The following is a 16,822-nucleotide window of genomic DNA, read 5'->3' as shown; positions in this document are numbered from 1 at the left end:
TATTTAATTGGTTTCATTCACTTATCTGATCAATTTATTGGTGTCTAAAGAAAGCAATGGGAGGACCCCCACTAATCTCCACTTACCTGACTAATTTGAAAGATTGAGTCACAAATATGATTGCTTGGTGGTTTGATTTAGCCCATGCCAATTATATCAGTCATATGATGACTGATTAGATGAGATCTAAACCTAAATCTCTCCATAAAATATTAAGTCCAAGGTCTTTCACCATTGTAGATGTGCGGGTCATGCTACCGGCATTGATTGTTCTCAGCTGGTCACAGTAATTCAGTTATATCGAGAACATGCAACCACTCTATTAGCAAAGAGTTACTGCAGGGTAAAGATGGGGTTAGGCCCAATAACTATTAGGTGAGGGACCCAATGACGGCTTTACATCTGCTTGTGAATGGTGGGTCTAACTTAATTAAGAAGTGTGGGCAATAATTGTTAGGTGAGCCCACATGACTTAGAGTCAAGTGGTTGTAATATGCTTAGAGAAGCATCTGGATAAAGAGTTATCCATGCATCGGTATTTATTCGCATTATCAATAACTGTTAGGTGAGGTGCACGACATCGGTGGGACTGCAGTACCACTAAAAATTTAATTATCGCATTAGGATTTTTATTTCTTCACCTGAAGAGTGTGGGAGTTCTGATAAAATAGTGGGAGTCACTTTTTATATCTAAAATTTCTAGAGTAAAATTATAAAATAAATATAAATACCCAATTAGAATCTTTGCTCTCTGCTGTTCATTGTGTTAGCTTCCAACCCTCTAGCTTGAATCCTAGATATCAACTGATTAACTGAAATCGAATACATAGACTGGCTTACAAACTTAAGAATTATTTTTAATTTTAAAAAATTAAAAAATATTCTCTATCAGATTATTCTAATGTTAACAACCTGTCCAACCCATAGTCAATGAGCTATACTTGACGAGTGGATGGACAATGACAATAAAGATAGGTGCTATGCATGAGTACATGTACACTGCCAATGACATATTGATTCATTAACAAGTGTTGTGAGGTGATTAGAGTCACACAGCATATGTGATGCATGATGGGCAGTCAGTTTATGATCGTTATTTGATAATGATCGAAGACATTAAAGAGTTTAAAAAGCTCGACATGACCATGCATAAGGAATTACTTATGGATTTGATCTTGCGATCCTGATTAGTTTATATGGATAGTTTATGGTAAACTACTATAAGAAAGACCATCATGGCACTTTATCTGAATTGGTCAAAGTGTTGATAATAAAGAAACCTTGAAAGAGTTCAGAGGTAAATATCTGAAGAGCCTAAAAAAATAAAGACACACCTAGAGTAGGTATGTCAAAATTGTTCAATACTATCCTTATGATTTTCTCTTCTCTAGTTGAGCTACGACTCTGGTATAGAGTCGATGAAAAGGTAGAGGGCTGAGGACGTAACCCTTGAATTGGCTATAGGACAACAGTTGTTGCTGCGGCCATGGGTATCTTTCTTTTGTGATCAGCATTTGGATTTAGTTCTTAGAGACAGTCTCTATTATTTACATGTTGATGCATATATGAACTTAATTGAACAATAAATGAATGTAATTGGATCTGAGAGATCCAAAATTGAGATAAAATTTAAAATATATGTAAAACCATAGCTAAGTCATATTGAAAAGAAATGATTAACAAACTGAAAAATTATGGGCTTGGACTCATTGACTGTTGAGTCAAATCTAGTTTGTGCATCATCTTTTTGAGAAAATATGATCAAGCTATTTTATGGGACAAGAGAAAAAGATCACTGAGATATTTATCCTTGTACACATTTGATGTGTGTAGCCCATATGATGTGTTAACCAAGAAGTTGTCTCTACTTTGTATATGAGATACAAATCTAAAATTTTTGAAAGATTTAAAGAATTCAGATGTAAGTATAGAAATAAATCGAAAATTTTTTAAAGGTACTTCAATCAGATCGAGGATGCAATATCATTGAAAGAAATTTCTCGATTATCTCATAAAATGATATTTTTCATATTGGACCCCTCTTAGTGAATCTCAACTCAATGAGATAAGAAGAGTCATAGGACTATATGAAATATGATCTGGTCCATAATAAAATTTACTGATTTATTTATATTTCTTTAGGGACATACTTTATTTCTATGAAATTGGGTTCTCTCTAAACTTGTTCCTACCACACTATATAAGATATGACATGGTGAGAACTGAATCTTGATTATTTTGAGATTCAAGGATGTTCAGCCTGTGTCTAGGACAGCAGGTGGATATGTTAGAGGATAGGTCTATAAAGCTCTTCCTAAAAGAGTTTGGAATATTACTTTCTGATGGGATTATAATGTGATTGTGACTCAATGCTATCTTCTTGAAATATTATTTAATCAAGATGAAGCAGTGGGAGAAAAGTTAAGCTCTAAGAGAGTATCTCTAAAGAGCAGGGAGCCTTGGAACCTTAAGAACATATTAATCATGAGCCAGTAGATGTGTATTCTTCCTTCACCTCATACACATAGTAGGATCTCCAATCCTTTCGAAAGGTACTTGAGTATGTTTAACAAAGGATGTAGAGAAAATTATTTTTCATGGGAGATAGAGAATATAGAGATGATCATAGATCTACAATGAGGCGATGTGAGACATCGACTCCAAGAAAGGATGTGAAATAGCTTTCTTGAGTAGAGATCTTTTGAAGATTTTTATATGGAATAGCCTATGAATTTCACTTCTTGTGAAAGATGATCACAAAGACCACAATACCCTTGGAGTTAGAACATTCATTTCAATGATATGATCAAATTGTTTGATCAGGTATGAGAAATTATGGGTTTCAAAAGGGTCAGTGAGAGTGTCCAATACTAACATCGATTAAAATATTATTGAATATAAATTTTTCTATGACAGACATAAAGTGAGCATCCTAAAGATCTATAAAGATAGATGTAATTGGATACTTGTGTTTTCACAGATAAAGTACAGAGATTGAATGCTGAAAGCATTCTGCATAGAAATCTTGAAAAGGGGTCTGCTACCCTCTCAGACATAATTGTATGTCATAAAGTACTTGAACTGATTATACCATGATTGTCATAAGTAGATATCAGTTGTATCCAAGTTGTGAGTACTGGATTGCTGTGAAAATATCCTTAAGCTCTTAAGAAGAACTAAGGACATGTTCAGAGAAGGATCAAAGCTAGGAGTGGGAGGATACACTAATTCGACTTTATGTCTAATGTTGATGGTAGAATATCTACATCATGGATATGTTCCTATGTCGATATCTTGAAAGAATTCCAAATAATCAATTAAAGGAAGCTGAGTACACTGTAGATGTGTAGGATACATTCTGGTTGTAATGTTAGTTGCAGAATTAGTTGTCATACCATCAGATACCGTGATACTATACTGCAAAGATAATGACACCATAGTCTTTGCTAAGGAGCCTAGATCTCACCAGATATTCAAGTACATAGAACAGCAAAACACACGACTACCTCAAGTAGAAATATATAGAGGTGCAGAGAGCGAACTCCATATGTGATGTGGATGACCCACTGGTAAGTCACTTGGCTAGCCTAAGACTATAGCTTGTCTTGTGAAGATAGGCTTGGTACATGGCAGATTGGCTTTAGTGTAAGTGGGAGATTATTGGATGTATGCCCTAGAAGTCAATCTTGACTGATATATTTCATATCTCTAGGACATGATTTTATATTTATTGGTAGTTATATTACCATTCATGTCTATGTGTCTATGAATCATCCAAGGGATTAACAAGATGATGACACATATTCTCAAAGAGTTGAGAATTTGAGGCATATGTCATTGATGGTTTATTTCTAAATTGCTCCTGATCATAGGATCATCATGGGGATGGTGATTGATCCAGATAGACCAGTGCATGGATCACTTCTTTCGGACAGATGGATCTCAAGTCTGTAGTGTAAAGACACTAAAGTGAGAGTGCAGGTGGTTGTTAGAGAACAACTAACACTGAGCGTGACTAACACGAGAAGTCACATGGATGTCTGCTCACTCGTTAGTGACTTTCTCGATGCTGCAGTTGTATGATTGATCTTTTGACCTAAGATGACACTACTGCTCACAGTGAGGCTGCTGGAGTTTGACTGACATATTAACATGGATCTCAAGGAGCCTTGCAGTGGATATTAGCGATCGTTGATCCACTGTAGGAGTGGGGTGTGCATCAAGATGGATCTATCGATCCTGGAGAAGGGAGTAGTCTTATGGGATTTAAGAGGCTGAGTCCTTAAGTCTATGACCATAGTAATGTGGTTGATGGAAAAGAGTTTTCATAGAATCACATATAGACTTAAGCTGATTGAATCTATCATATGACCGATGTTGAGGTTTGATGATTTATCCATGACCTGCCATCTAGTACTCAAAAAAATAAAAAACATAGGTTCTTTTTTTTTGCCTATCTAGTTCACTAGTGGATTGTGAGAGCTCATTAGGGTTATTCTGGATCGACAATCTTTGTTGAGTTAGAGTGAAATTATTTCGATCCATTGAAAAGAGTTTTAATGATACGATGATGGAGATCATTGTATGTCTCATTATCAGATAGAATTAAACCTATGAGGTCACACAACAAAGGAATTAGGCCTGGAGTAAGTAATTGAGCTTATGAAGTGTCAATTGGGTTTAGAAAAACCCATTGGGTTCATGATAACCTTGCTAGCACATGGTTGGATCCAATTCCTCTTTCCGTTAGGATTACTTATTTGATAAGTTAATTCTAACTTAATTACCTGCTAATAACCTACATGAATAAGATTCATGAGACTTAATTGTTGGGTGTCTAAGGTTATGGGTCATATAAATTAAGGGTGCAAGTTCCTTATGAATCTCCTTGATAGTTATTATGGGGTGCCACTTTGATTTGATCAATTTGGGCATATCTATTAATTAGAGAGCCTTTGATTTTTATATGAGGTGTCTCTTAGGTGCAACAGAGAGTATCTAATTATGGATGCAAGGGCTCTAATAGTTGGTGCCTAATGGGCTTCCTAATGTAAGTTAAATAACTTAAGTTAATAGGAATCCTAATGCAAGTAGGACTCATATTATGAGATTGAAAATGAATCAATCCTTATGCTTATTTAAAGGGACTTCCCTAAGGTCTCTAGAGCATCAAAATCAGCAGCCCCTCACATCCAAAGGCTCTCCCCACACCCTCTCTTTCTCTCCCTTTCTCTCCTCTTGGGTGTTATATACACCCCTTCCTTGGGATGCGCATCCCAAGGAGTTTCATGTCCAAAAGAGTTTGGGTGCCTCTTCCTTACTGGTTTTTAACATCTGTAGCAGCACATAGTAAGAAGAAACTTTAAAAAAGAGGAGAAAAAGAAGATCAAAAAAAAGATTAAGTGTTAATCACGATCCAGACTTCGCTCAGATTCAGCAGGCTGAATTTTGAAAAATCAAAATTCAGATTAAAGAAGACTGTTCTAGACTGATCCCGAGTAGATACTCATAGAGGTCGGACACTTGTGTGGCTAACAGAGAGCCTTGTCTCTTCTAGATCCAGATTTGAAAAAAGAGATTGCGGAATAGATATATGATTTGATCATAATCTAAATTTTAGCATATATCAATTTTGGCATATGAAATAGATCCATATGGTTTTATATTTTTATGCATACAAAATTTAGATTAAAAATATTTTAATCTTATTCTCCGCTATGGTGTTTAGAAAATAATAATTTTGAAACACGTATGCATGCACCAAATCCCAAAATCCAACAACTGTATCATACGTTAACTACACCTAGAGATTTATCACCTTTTATTCTGCTGGGTTGCCACTACATACTACTAGGTATTATTGGTGGATTGTGAGACCTTCAAGTATCATCTCGATGATTGATGATCTTTGATGGGCAAAGTTGGAATGGTTCTAACCCATTGAAAGAAATTTTGATGATATTGTGATAGAGATCATAATATATCTTACTACCAGAAGAATAGAACCTATGGGGTCACACACAAAGAGATTTTTAACTGATCAGATGGTTTAATTATGATTATGAATCATGATAGGATTTAATTATCAATTTAATTGATGATTAATCTAATGTAAAAGTTGTAATTAAGTAACTCGCTAAAGAGTTAGTGAGTTATAGGAGGATTAATTAGCAATTGAATTACTAATTGGCTCAATTTGATTAAACAATGAGACTTGCATCAAGTCTAATTGAATTAGATTCAATTTGACTTGACATGGATTTGATTTGATCAAGCCTAATTAGGTTATGAGATAACTAAATTATATGAGAGAATAATTCTTTATTTGATTAGGATTTGAGTTTGACTTAATTTTTAATTAGACTAGGATCTAACTAAGAGTGTTTGAGTTTCTATTTGGACTAAAAATTCTTCTCTTCATGGGTGTACTAAATTCTAATTAGATTGGGATTAAATTGTATTTGACTCAAGCACCAAGAGAGAGTTCAAAAGCATTAGGACTCCTTCTCTAATTAGGAGACTTTTAATTTATAATTAGATTAAATTTTAATCTAAATAGTTTGGGCTCCTAATCAGATTAGAATTTTAATCTATTTGGGTCTATCACTTCCTAGTATAATTAAAATTGGTTAGAATTTTATTGGATTTAAATCAGCCACCTAAAGAAGAGTCCTAAAGTGTTAGAACTCTCCCTCCTCTCATGCGCCACCTAGTCCCATGCATACTTGGATGCCATAATATTCTCCACGCCCCTCTCCCTTGTGCATGTAAGAATTCATGAAACATCTCCTTTTTTCTATGAGTTTTGTGGGCACACAAAAATTAGGGAGGTGGGCGGCATATATGCAAAAGTCCTAGGATTCAAGGACTCTTGTCTCCTACCTAAACTCTATCTTCTCTTCCTATTTAAACATGGGACATATGAGCCAGCATTATGGGTTGATGGTGATCATTTTGGATGCCAAAAATTAGAGGAGGCATGCATGGAAAAATCCAAGAGAGAAGGCATGGGATGAATGTGCAAGGGTGTGAGGTTTGTGTGATCCTATCTCTTCTTTCTTACCAACAACCAAAGGTTGGTTGTTAGGGCCTCTTCTCTCTCTCTTTTTTGTCCTTGTTTGGATATGAATTTTTCTCTCCTCTTTGTTCAAGAGTTGGATAAAACTTTTTACATCTCTAGTGTAGAGATTTAGTGTATGGGTTTAAGAAAAAAAAGAGAAGAAAGTATTCTTCTCATGATCTCTAGCGTAGAGATCATCATTCTCCTATTTTTTCTTCTTCTTTAAGAGTGTCTTGAGAGAAAGAAGAGTTTTTAACCATCAAGATGTGATCTCTGTAAAGGAGCTAGCATCCTAGTTAGATCAAGAAGTTTCTGATTAGATCGAAGTCTCATGTGGATATCCGTAGAGGTTCTATTCTGTTTGGTAGTGAGATATATTATGATCCCTATCACAATATTATCAAAACTTCTTTCAATGGGTTGGAACCATTCCAACTCTATCCATCAAAGATCATCGATCATCGAGATGATACTTGTGGATCTCACAATCCACCAATGATACCTAGCAGTATGTAGTGGTGATCCAGTAGAACAAAAGATAATGAACCTCTAGATATAGTTAACGTATGATACAGTCCTTCTATCATGAGTTCCGACCAGATGACAGATCATGGATAAATTGTCAAACCTCATTATTGATTATATGATAGATTCAATCAGCTCAAGCCCATGTGTGATTTCATGAAAATTCTTTTTCATTAATCACACTGCTATGGCCATAGACTTAAGGACTCAGCTTCTTAAATCTCATAGGACTAGTTCTTTCTGTTAGGGTCGATAGATTTATCTAGATGCACATCCTACTCCTATAGTAGATCAACTGTTGTCAATATTTACTACAAAGACTCATTGAGTCAATGTTTGTGTGTAGTCAAACTCCAGCAGCCTCACTGTGAGTAGCTGTAGCATTGCAGGTTAAAGAACCAGTCATACTACTGCAACATCGAGAAAGTCACTAACGAGTGAGCAGACATCTATGTGACTTCTCGTATTGGTCACACTCAGTGCTAGTTGTTCTCTAACAACCATCTATACTCTCGCTCCAGTATCACTACACCACAGACTCGAGACTCATCTGCCTAAAAAAAGCAATCCGTGTGTTGGTCTATCCAGATCAATCACTATCTCCATAATGATTCTATAATCAAGAGTAATTTAAAAATTAACCATCAATGATATATATCTCAAATTCTTAACTCTTTGAGAATATGTGTCATCATCTTGTTAATCTCTTGGATGATTCATGACACATAAAATATAAATGGTATTATAAATGCCCATTAAGTACAAAACCATGTTCTAGTAATATGATATGCGTCAGCTAAGATTGGGTTCTAGGGTATACATCTAATAAAAATATATATTTTAGATCTGAAAATAAAAACACACATCGATCTCATCGATGCTGAAATCCTAGATCTAACTATTAGATCTAACTATTAGATCTAACATTGTGATCAAGATAAGATAGAAATTATTACCAAACCAGTTTGATATTGATCTCCTCTGGTCCAATGGTTGGAGAAGGTGTTCCTCAGGTCACTCATAGCCATATGAAGTCATCTGGTCTCTATAAAAAAATTACATGAAGATTGGCGTATATCAGGGGTTTGGAGGTGCTAGTCTGCAAGCAACTTCGACAGCTGATCTCTTCATTCTTTTTCAAGCACATTGAACATTCCAAAGCAAGAGGAGATCTAGAGGAGAAAGAGAGGAGGAAGAGAAAAGCTCTAAAAAATCAAAAAATAGCAAGAAAACCAATGATGGGATGTCCAATAGAGGAGCCCCCTTTTTTTATAGACTCGAAATTAGGGTTTTCATCCAAGGAAGGGCGCCATATTCTCCACGTCACAAACCTTTCTGGGCATCCAAAAACTTTTAGATTTGAGAGTTGGCATGGGGAAGGAGATCTGGTATCTCACACATCCAAAATATTTTCAGAAAAAATAGGAAAAAATCAATTTGGTGCCAACAACTTTTCTTGTTTGAAAAATCTTTTTCCTAGTTTACATCTTATCTCTAATTCGGATCGCATGCAAATTAGACAGGAGATAAGATTATGACTCATCAATCATTACCACCTATCCTTATTGGGTCAACTACTTTGATAACAAAAAGGTCTTTCCAAATCCAATTTGGCATGGAGATGTGGGTATGAGTCCAAGTGTGGTGCAAGGAGCTAAGGATAGAGTCCAAGTTGACAAGGACTCTTCATTTCTAATCTAATTATAATCCAAATCAAATTTGGATTGAATCCACTGATAGAAATAAATCTAATCCAATTAAAAATTTAAATATCTCATCAAATTTCTTATCGAATTAGGAATTAGTCGAGTCTAAACTCTGATCGATTCAGGATCAAATTTCTCCTGTAATCAGGTTTGATCATATCAAACCCAATCTGAGTCGAACTGAATCTAATTCAATTAAACATGATCTAAAGCTCTTTATTCAATCCAATTAAGTCAATTAGTAATCTAATTACTAATTAATTCTCCATAATAATAAGTTCTAGTCTCAATGGGACTCTCCCCAAAGTCTCAGTCCTAGTAGGCTCGTCATCAGAGTCAATCCAATTAGACTCTTCAGCTATCAGATCTGACCAAATCTTCTAATGCATGTGATCCTATAGGTTCAAATCTAAATCGATAGCATAAGAATAATTTTCTATACCAATCGATGTAACCATCTAGCAATGGTGACCGACGATCAGATAGGTCGAAGTATTGCAAAGCAATATTCTAAAACTTATTGGCATATGGTTACCGCATAATTCATCCCTTTGACCCTAATACTCAAGATGACATAGGGTTTAACTATCAACCCTAATTAAGTTGATCACATTATATTTCAATCTTTCAAATCTATCTTATGGATTATCCTGACCAAGATTTTATTAAATTGAAATACATTGATGCATATCTCCTACTAATTCAGAGGGGTCAATTCCATCTTGACTCACACACTGACTTGATAAGTACTTGACTACACCCAGTATCCTTCCGTCACTGAGTTAGAAACTTAGATGGTTCAGTACTAAAGTACAGTGAGTTACTTACAAGTCATCGTAGTAGTTTTAGATCTGAGGGAACTTATACCCATACCCTTCATGAGCTACTCTTGACAGTGGAGTGCTCGACAAATAGTCATGTTCGATGCGAATGTACACCTCCATTCCACCTACACACCATAATAGTATTTTTACACTCCTTGGTTAAGAGGGCAATCAACTCATATGGCATGCAATGACCTATACTCGATATTGCTATTATCCTATTAATAGCATATCATTTGGTCGCAAACACTTTTAAGGACTTAACGATAAATCTTCCTTTGTTGATTAAATCTAGTCCTAAGGACTTCATTAGAACACAGGAGTTCAAAGATGGACAATTTGTAATAAAAATATCAAATAACTTTTATTATAAAAATTTATATACAATTTACAAGATGAGCACAATCGTCAACAGGCTGATGATTGATTTTGGGATATATTTTCTAACAAGGTGGAGGCTCTTGTGCGCTATCGAATGGTTGATAGTGGTTTTCTCATGGGATTGGATGGCTCCAGTTCCTCTACTCCATATCAAGTGATGGGGGCCTGCTGGCGCTACGTGATCTGACGGCCATCAATGCTCCTGATGATGATCCAACAGTCGAGCTCCATCCCGATCGATAGAGAGGTGCCTGAAGAGGAATTTACATAATCCAATGATCATCGTTCGATCCGGCGAACAATCCAATGATCTGAATTTCACCTGACCTAATTTGGGCTGATTGTGAGATGTTTTGAAGCCATTTGATCAAAATCAGATGGCTGAAAGTTTCTCTAGGGTTTTCATGTGGAAGTGACATAGCTTGGATGCGGATTTGACATTGTTTTGAGCCTATTTTGAGCCTATTTAAAGGGACTGTGGCAATAGGAGAAGGCATCCAACAAAGGTAGTGAGTAGGCTTCAAAGTTTTTTTTATTTTTTATTTTTAACTTTTTATTTAGAGTTTGAGAGAGGGATTTAAAGGGAGATCTAAGTGCTGTCTAAAGGAGGTCCTGATGTCAATGGTAAGAAGGACTGCAACCATGCTGGGCTAAAGTCTCATTTCTTTGGGTAGTAAGGGAAGTCTTCAATCTGAAAGTTTGTACTCCTGATCATATTTTTATCTTTTAATTGAGTAATAAAATTATGCTTATTTATCTTCTACATGCTTTCTTATTATGTTTTAATGTTTATTTTCTTACAAATTATGACTAAAGAGACAGATTGTGATCATGGAAAGATACTATCTGTACTCAAGTTAGGATAACTTATAAGGTTTATTAAATACACATTTATGTTCTTTGATTGCACCATCTAAGTAATCTATATCTATGGGATGGGCCATGATCATGATAGATATGGTTCATACTCGGTAGAGTAGGTTATACTAGAATTGGATCAAGGGAACAGACATCACATAAGATTGCATATTGACAATGAAAAGATTGTATGAATCAAATATTGACTTTAATACTAAAAGACGAAACTGAAATCTGAGATAAATTTCTCTTCTTGATAATTTGATAGTTTATTAAAGTTGTGTTTATCATTCTCCTGCTTTTTAGAATTCTACTGCTTTAAAAACTTTGAATTAATCAAACAACTCTTTTTTTCTTTCTAATCAACTGTCTTAGGTCCTTAAGGATTCGATCCGACTCATTCTGTTCTATGGAGTAGTAGTTAGTTAATTTTTATCTTTGATCGCTTTCGCGACAGGAGCGCATCACCAAACCTTGTAGATCCTTTGCTGAACTAGTAAATTCTTTACCTGTTGCTGTCATAGGGTAAAATTTCTCTTACCGTCAAACTTCTCAAGGTCAACCTTGAATCCACTTGATGCCATCACTACAATCACTTCACTCAACAACAGCACCCAAACACCCTCTGCAATCACACACCAGCAATACACAATTGCTGCAGACTTATCTGACCTAAATCTGCCTTTCAACCTTCTCTTTCACCCTTTCCTTGAGTAAAATCTCTCCACCTCAATCCGAAAAACCCCATAAAAAAGATAAAGAAGAGTTTTAGAGATTGAAATGTGGTGTTATAAATCTTGAGTGCAGAACCCTAGTCACCTTTCTTCTTCCTACATGCAACCTCGCTTTGCTTTAATACCAAATGTAGGAGCAAACTCCTCACAGGACTGACATGGGAACCTGGTAGTTAGCCAGCAACAGAAGCAAAGATGCCTAGAAGCAGAAGTGAAATGATGGATTCAAGGATCGAGAATGGTACCCTAGCTTCGAGGAAGAAAAGGACGAAGAGAGTTCTTGGGAGAAAAGAGCTTTATTGATCTGCCTTTAGCATTATACAATCCTTGACCTATTTTTCATATAAATATCTATACAAATGGATCAAGCCCAAAGCTCAATAAAAACTCTCAAATGGCTAACCTAATGTGATGCACTCCTTGAGCCCATGTACACCCATGTCTCACCATGCACACACCTTTTGAACTTAATCCTTATCCAAATCTTTAGATTAGACCCTTAAGACCTCATCAACTAAGGCCTTAAGTTACCAAGGATCAAACCCAATCCTAGGCCAGAACAGATCTTCCGTACAGCTCTATTCATAAACTGAGTCAACTCCAGGTGAAGCTGAGTCGACTCGTCTGGACCCGAGTTGACTCGAGATGCTACCAAGTTGACTCATGCTGTGTGCCTGCTTTTGTCTCTTGAAATCTATTCTCTATCCACTGTTATCGAGTCACCTCACCTTATATCTGAGTTGACTCGCTTGGACTCGAGTCCGCTTGCTTCATGTTCGAGTTGACTTGACCACAGATCTCCAAAATCATGCTCTCTATTAGCAGCCTGCTCTGAGATAGAGTTGACTCAACATGAACTGAATCGACTCACTTGGATCTTGTCTGAGTCGACTCGCTTGATCAAGTCGACTCCAATTGAGCAAGAGTCGACTCCTCTATAGCTTTGGTTGAATCTTGCTGATGGCTGGCACTCTTCATCTCTTTGCTACTTTCTATCTATTTCAAGACTTGGGTGTACCACACCTAAGCTCACAATACTGTGACAACAATAGCACCATAGCACTAGCTAAGGAGTCTAGGTTTATCAGAAGTTCAAGCACATTGAGTGATGATTTCATATCATACACGACTACCTCAAGAAGAAATACGTTGAGATGCGAAGAGTAGACTCTACGAATAACATGATAGACCCATTGATAAAATAATTGAGCCAGCAGAAGATTGAAGTCCACCTTAAGAAGATGGGACTTAGATTAGTGGCCAATTATCTTTATGATAAGTGGGAGATTATTAGATATATATCTTGGAAAGCCTATGGCAAGACACATTATAATAGTTTTAAGATATATATTTATACTTAAATATTGAATTATCAATAAAGGATAATTTTTCTATCCATTCTTATTTAATGTGTCTAAGAATCATCCTAGAATTAATAAATTCAAGATACATATTTTTAAGAGTCAGGACTTAGAGACATATATGATTAATTCCTAAATTACTCTTGATCGATGGATCATCATGGGATGGTGAATGATCCGATTAGATCACTGCACGGATCACTTCTTTAGGGGTACATGAGTCTCTAGTCTATAGTGTGGGGATACTGAGCAAAAGTATGAGTGGTTGTTAGAGAACATCGGTACTGAGCATGAGCAAATGAGAGATCACATGGATGTCTACTCACTCATTAGTGATCTTCTCGATATTGTAGTGATGTGAGTGGTTCTTTGACTTGCGGTGCCTCAACTATTCATAGTAAGATTACTGTAGTTTAACTGTACATAAATATGATCCCTTAGCTATTTGAATTCTTGTAGTATATGTTAGCTACAGTAGGTTCATTGTTCGAGTAGGGTGCATATTTAGATGAGATCTATCGACCTTAGTAGATAAAAAATAGTCCTATGGGGTTTGAAAAATTGAATCCTTAAGTCTGTGACCATAGCAAGGTGATAGATAGAAAGAAGTTTTCATTGATATCATGATTTAGATTTAAGCTAATCGAATCTTTCATATAATGGATGTTGGAGTTTGATGAGTTTTCATAATTTACATCTTGTCGGGACTCACGATAGAAGAACTGAATCACACGGTAACTAAGGGTTCTAATCATTCTGTTCTATTGGATTGCTACCATATGCTATTAGGCATCATTAGTGGATTGTGAGAACTCACTTGGATCATTCTGGATCGATGATCCTTGATGGATGAGAGCTAAAAATATTTTAAGCCATCGAAAGGTGCTTCGATGATACTATGATAGAGATCATGGTATGTCTCACTACTAGATAGAATAAAACCTATGAGATCACACATAAAAGATATTTAATCAAATCAAATGATTGGATCATTTAAATTATTAATATGATAAATAATTTGGATCAATTTTTAATAGTTACAAGCATAGGATTAGCTAACAGTTAGCAAGGAGACATAATTACAATTGTTGCAATCTAATTTGATGAGATAAAGTTGAAAAATAAGTCCTAAATAATTAAATCAGATTTAATTATTTGAGTTTAACTTAATTTAGTCTAATTAGGTATCTGAATTTCAGATTTGAGTCCTAATTGGATTAGAACTAAGTCTGAAATGAATTGGATTCGAATCAGATTCAAATCGAACTTAGATTGAGCCCAGATTAAGCTTGATTGGTTAAAGATGCAAGAGTTCCAATCTTATTGGGACTCTCTATCCTCTCCCATGGTAGAAAGGAGGGGCGCACATGGGGATGCGCATCCCCTTCCTTTGGCGTGCGACAAAAAGAGAAGAGAGGGTGCCAAAGGTTGGCACCCCTCTTCCTGGGTTTCTCTTTCTCCTTATCTGACTGGGTTGGATTAGTTCGAGTTTAACTCAAGCTTTTATCAGATAAGAGTTTAAAATTAACCAAACTCTATCCCATCCCTTGGCCACCATCTATAAAAGGATGGGTGTTTGGGCGTGATGATGATAACATCAAGCAAGTAAGCTAGGGTTTCCACCTTATGCTGCCCCCTTCTCCTTCCACCATCCACACGCCCAAAGCCCCCTTTTGATTGGCCACATATTGAGAAATATCAGAGAGGGAGAGATCATAAAAAGGAGAGAAAAGGGTGGAGGAGGAGCTTTCCCGATTCCTCATGGCATTCCTCCAGTGCTGCGCGACAGCAGGGTGCAAAGATTTTGCAGATCTTTTATGATGGTTGAAAAAGGAGATCCAATCCAAACCAACGAAGCAAATATCTGAAACAGAGCTAGATCTCAGTGGTCTCCGATGCTTTCGACTGGATGTATGTGCGGCTTTCAACAGAACCTGCAGACATCCGCAAATCCGATTCGAAGAAGGATTTTTGTGATTCAGGTAGGTGATCTAATCACCAAATTATTTTTTTTATGAAATTAGATGCATGCTCTCTTGCTCGTCATCATATGAACTAGATCTATAGGTGTTAGATTAGATCTATGCATGTGTAGATTAAAAGTAGTTTTAATCTAACTTGCACTGCCTGTTCAAAATAGTTTTGAAAATTCTACATGCATAACACCTCGAAACCCAATAGGGCATATTTTTAGATCTGGACCAACATTTGCTTATAAGTGTCTAGATAATTTTTGTTGAGGGAAAAGATTAATCGATTGCTGTGGAGTCCTTGCTTCAAAGCAGCCATTGCAATGGACTCATTGAAGTTTTTTACTTTCTGTGTAGCGGCATTAAAGCGCACCACATACTCTCAGAGAGATTTGCCCTCCTGTTGTTTGACAGTAAAAAGATTATTAGTATTTTTCATATGGACCCATTTATTACCAAAATAAGTAATGAATAGCTTTGCCAACTATTCGAAGGAGGAAATGGATCCAGGCTGGAGCTCGAAGAATTAGATTCTTGCAAATATTTTGAGGATAATTAGGAAGGCAACATAGAGTAGGACATCAAACACCCCTTGTAATCTCATAATAGATCTGAAACCTTCAAGATGATTTAGAGAATCAGTGAAACTATCAAACGATTCTAGCACGGCATCTTGAACCGGGGGGAACTGATTCGCTTAAAATTTTTTGAGAGAAAAGAGACCGTAGATTGAAATCTTTTCCACTTTAAGGATGGCCTCCAAGCTGTATTTCCATCAACCTTTTCTCAAGATTCAGAATCTTCTGTCTAAGACCTTCTTCCCAATATGGTTTCTTGCTGTGTGAAGTAGATTCTACCTCCCAAGACTAATCAACATGATTAAGAAAGTGATCACGATGAGGATCTTGATGAATTGGTTGCTGGATGTGATAAGACTGAGCTTCTTGAGAAGTCGCTTTTTGCTGTTATTTTATGGTACGTTGGAGCTATTGTACCACAACAATGAGAGCCTGGGCTTATTGAACTAGAAGGCTAAATTGTTGTAGATCAATAGCACTAGAGGTTGAATCTTTTCTTGTGCATTTTCTAAAGAAGATGGTGCAGAAAGGATGATTTTGTGCCTTTTTGTTCATCATTTCCACAAAAATTTTAGAGACAAGCACCCTTCCTCTAGCACCAATCTAATGTCGCAAGGCTCTAGAGGATAGATGGCGAGATCAGTCCTGGACCAAGCTGGAATGCTTTTAAGAAAAATTTTGATGAAGTCCATAGAAAATCCTACAAAAGAAGTCCTTGATCTGGTGGGGTGCCCTTTAGATTAGGGCCCTCCGATGATTAAATCAGCTGGGGCCTTGAGAATCAGCAATGAAAATAAAAAAAACTAGAAGGCAAGAGAGAGGGTC

Source organism: Elaeis guineensis, chromosome 4 (assembly GCF_000442705.2).
Source record: "Elaeis guineensis isolate ETL-2024a chromosome 4, EG11, whole genome shotgun sequence".
In the NCBI taxonomy this organism is placed as follows: domain Eukaryota; kingdom Viridiplantae; phylum Streptophyta; class Magnoliopsida; order Arecales; family Arecaceae; genus Elaeis; species Elaeis guineensis.
Note: the sequence above shows the minus strand (reverse complement) of the source record.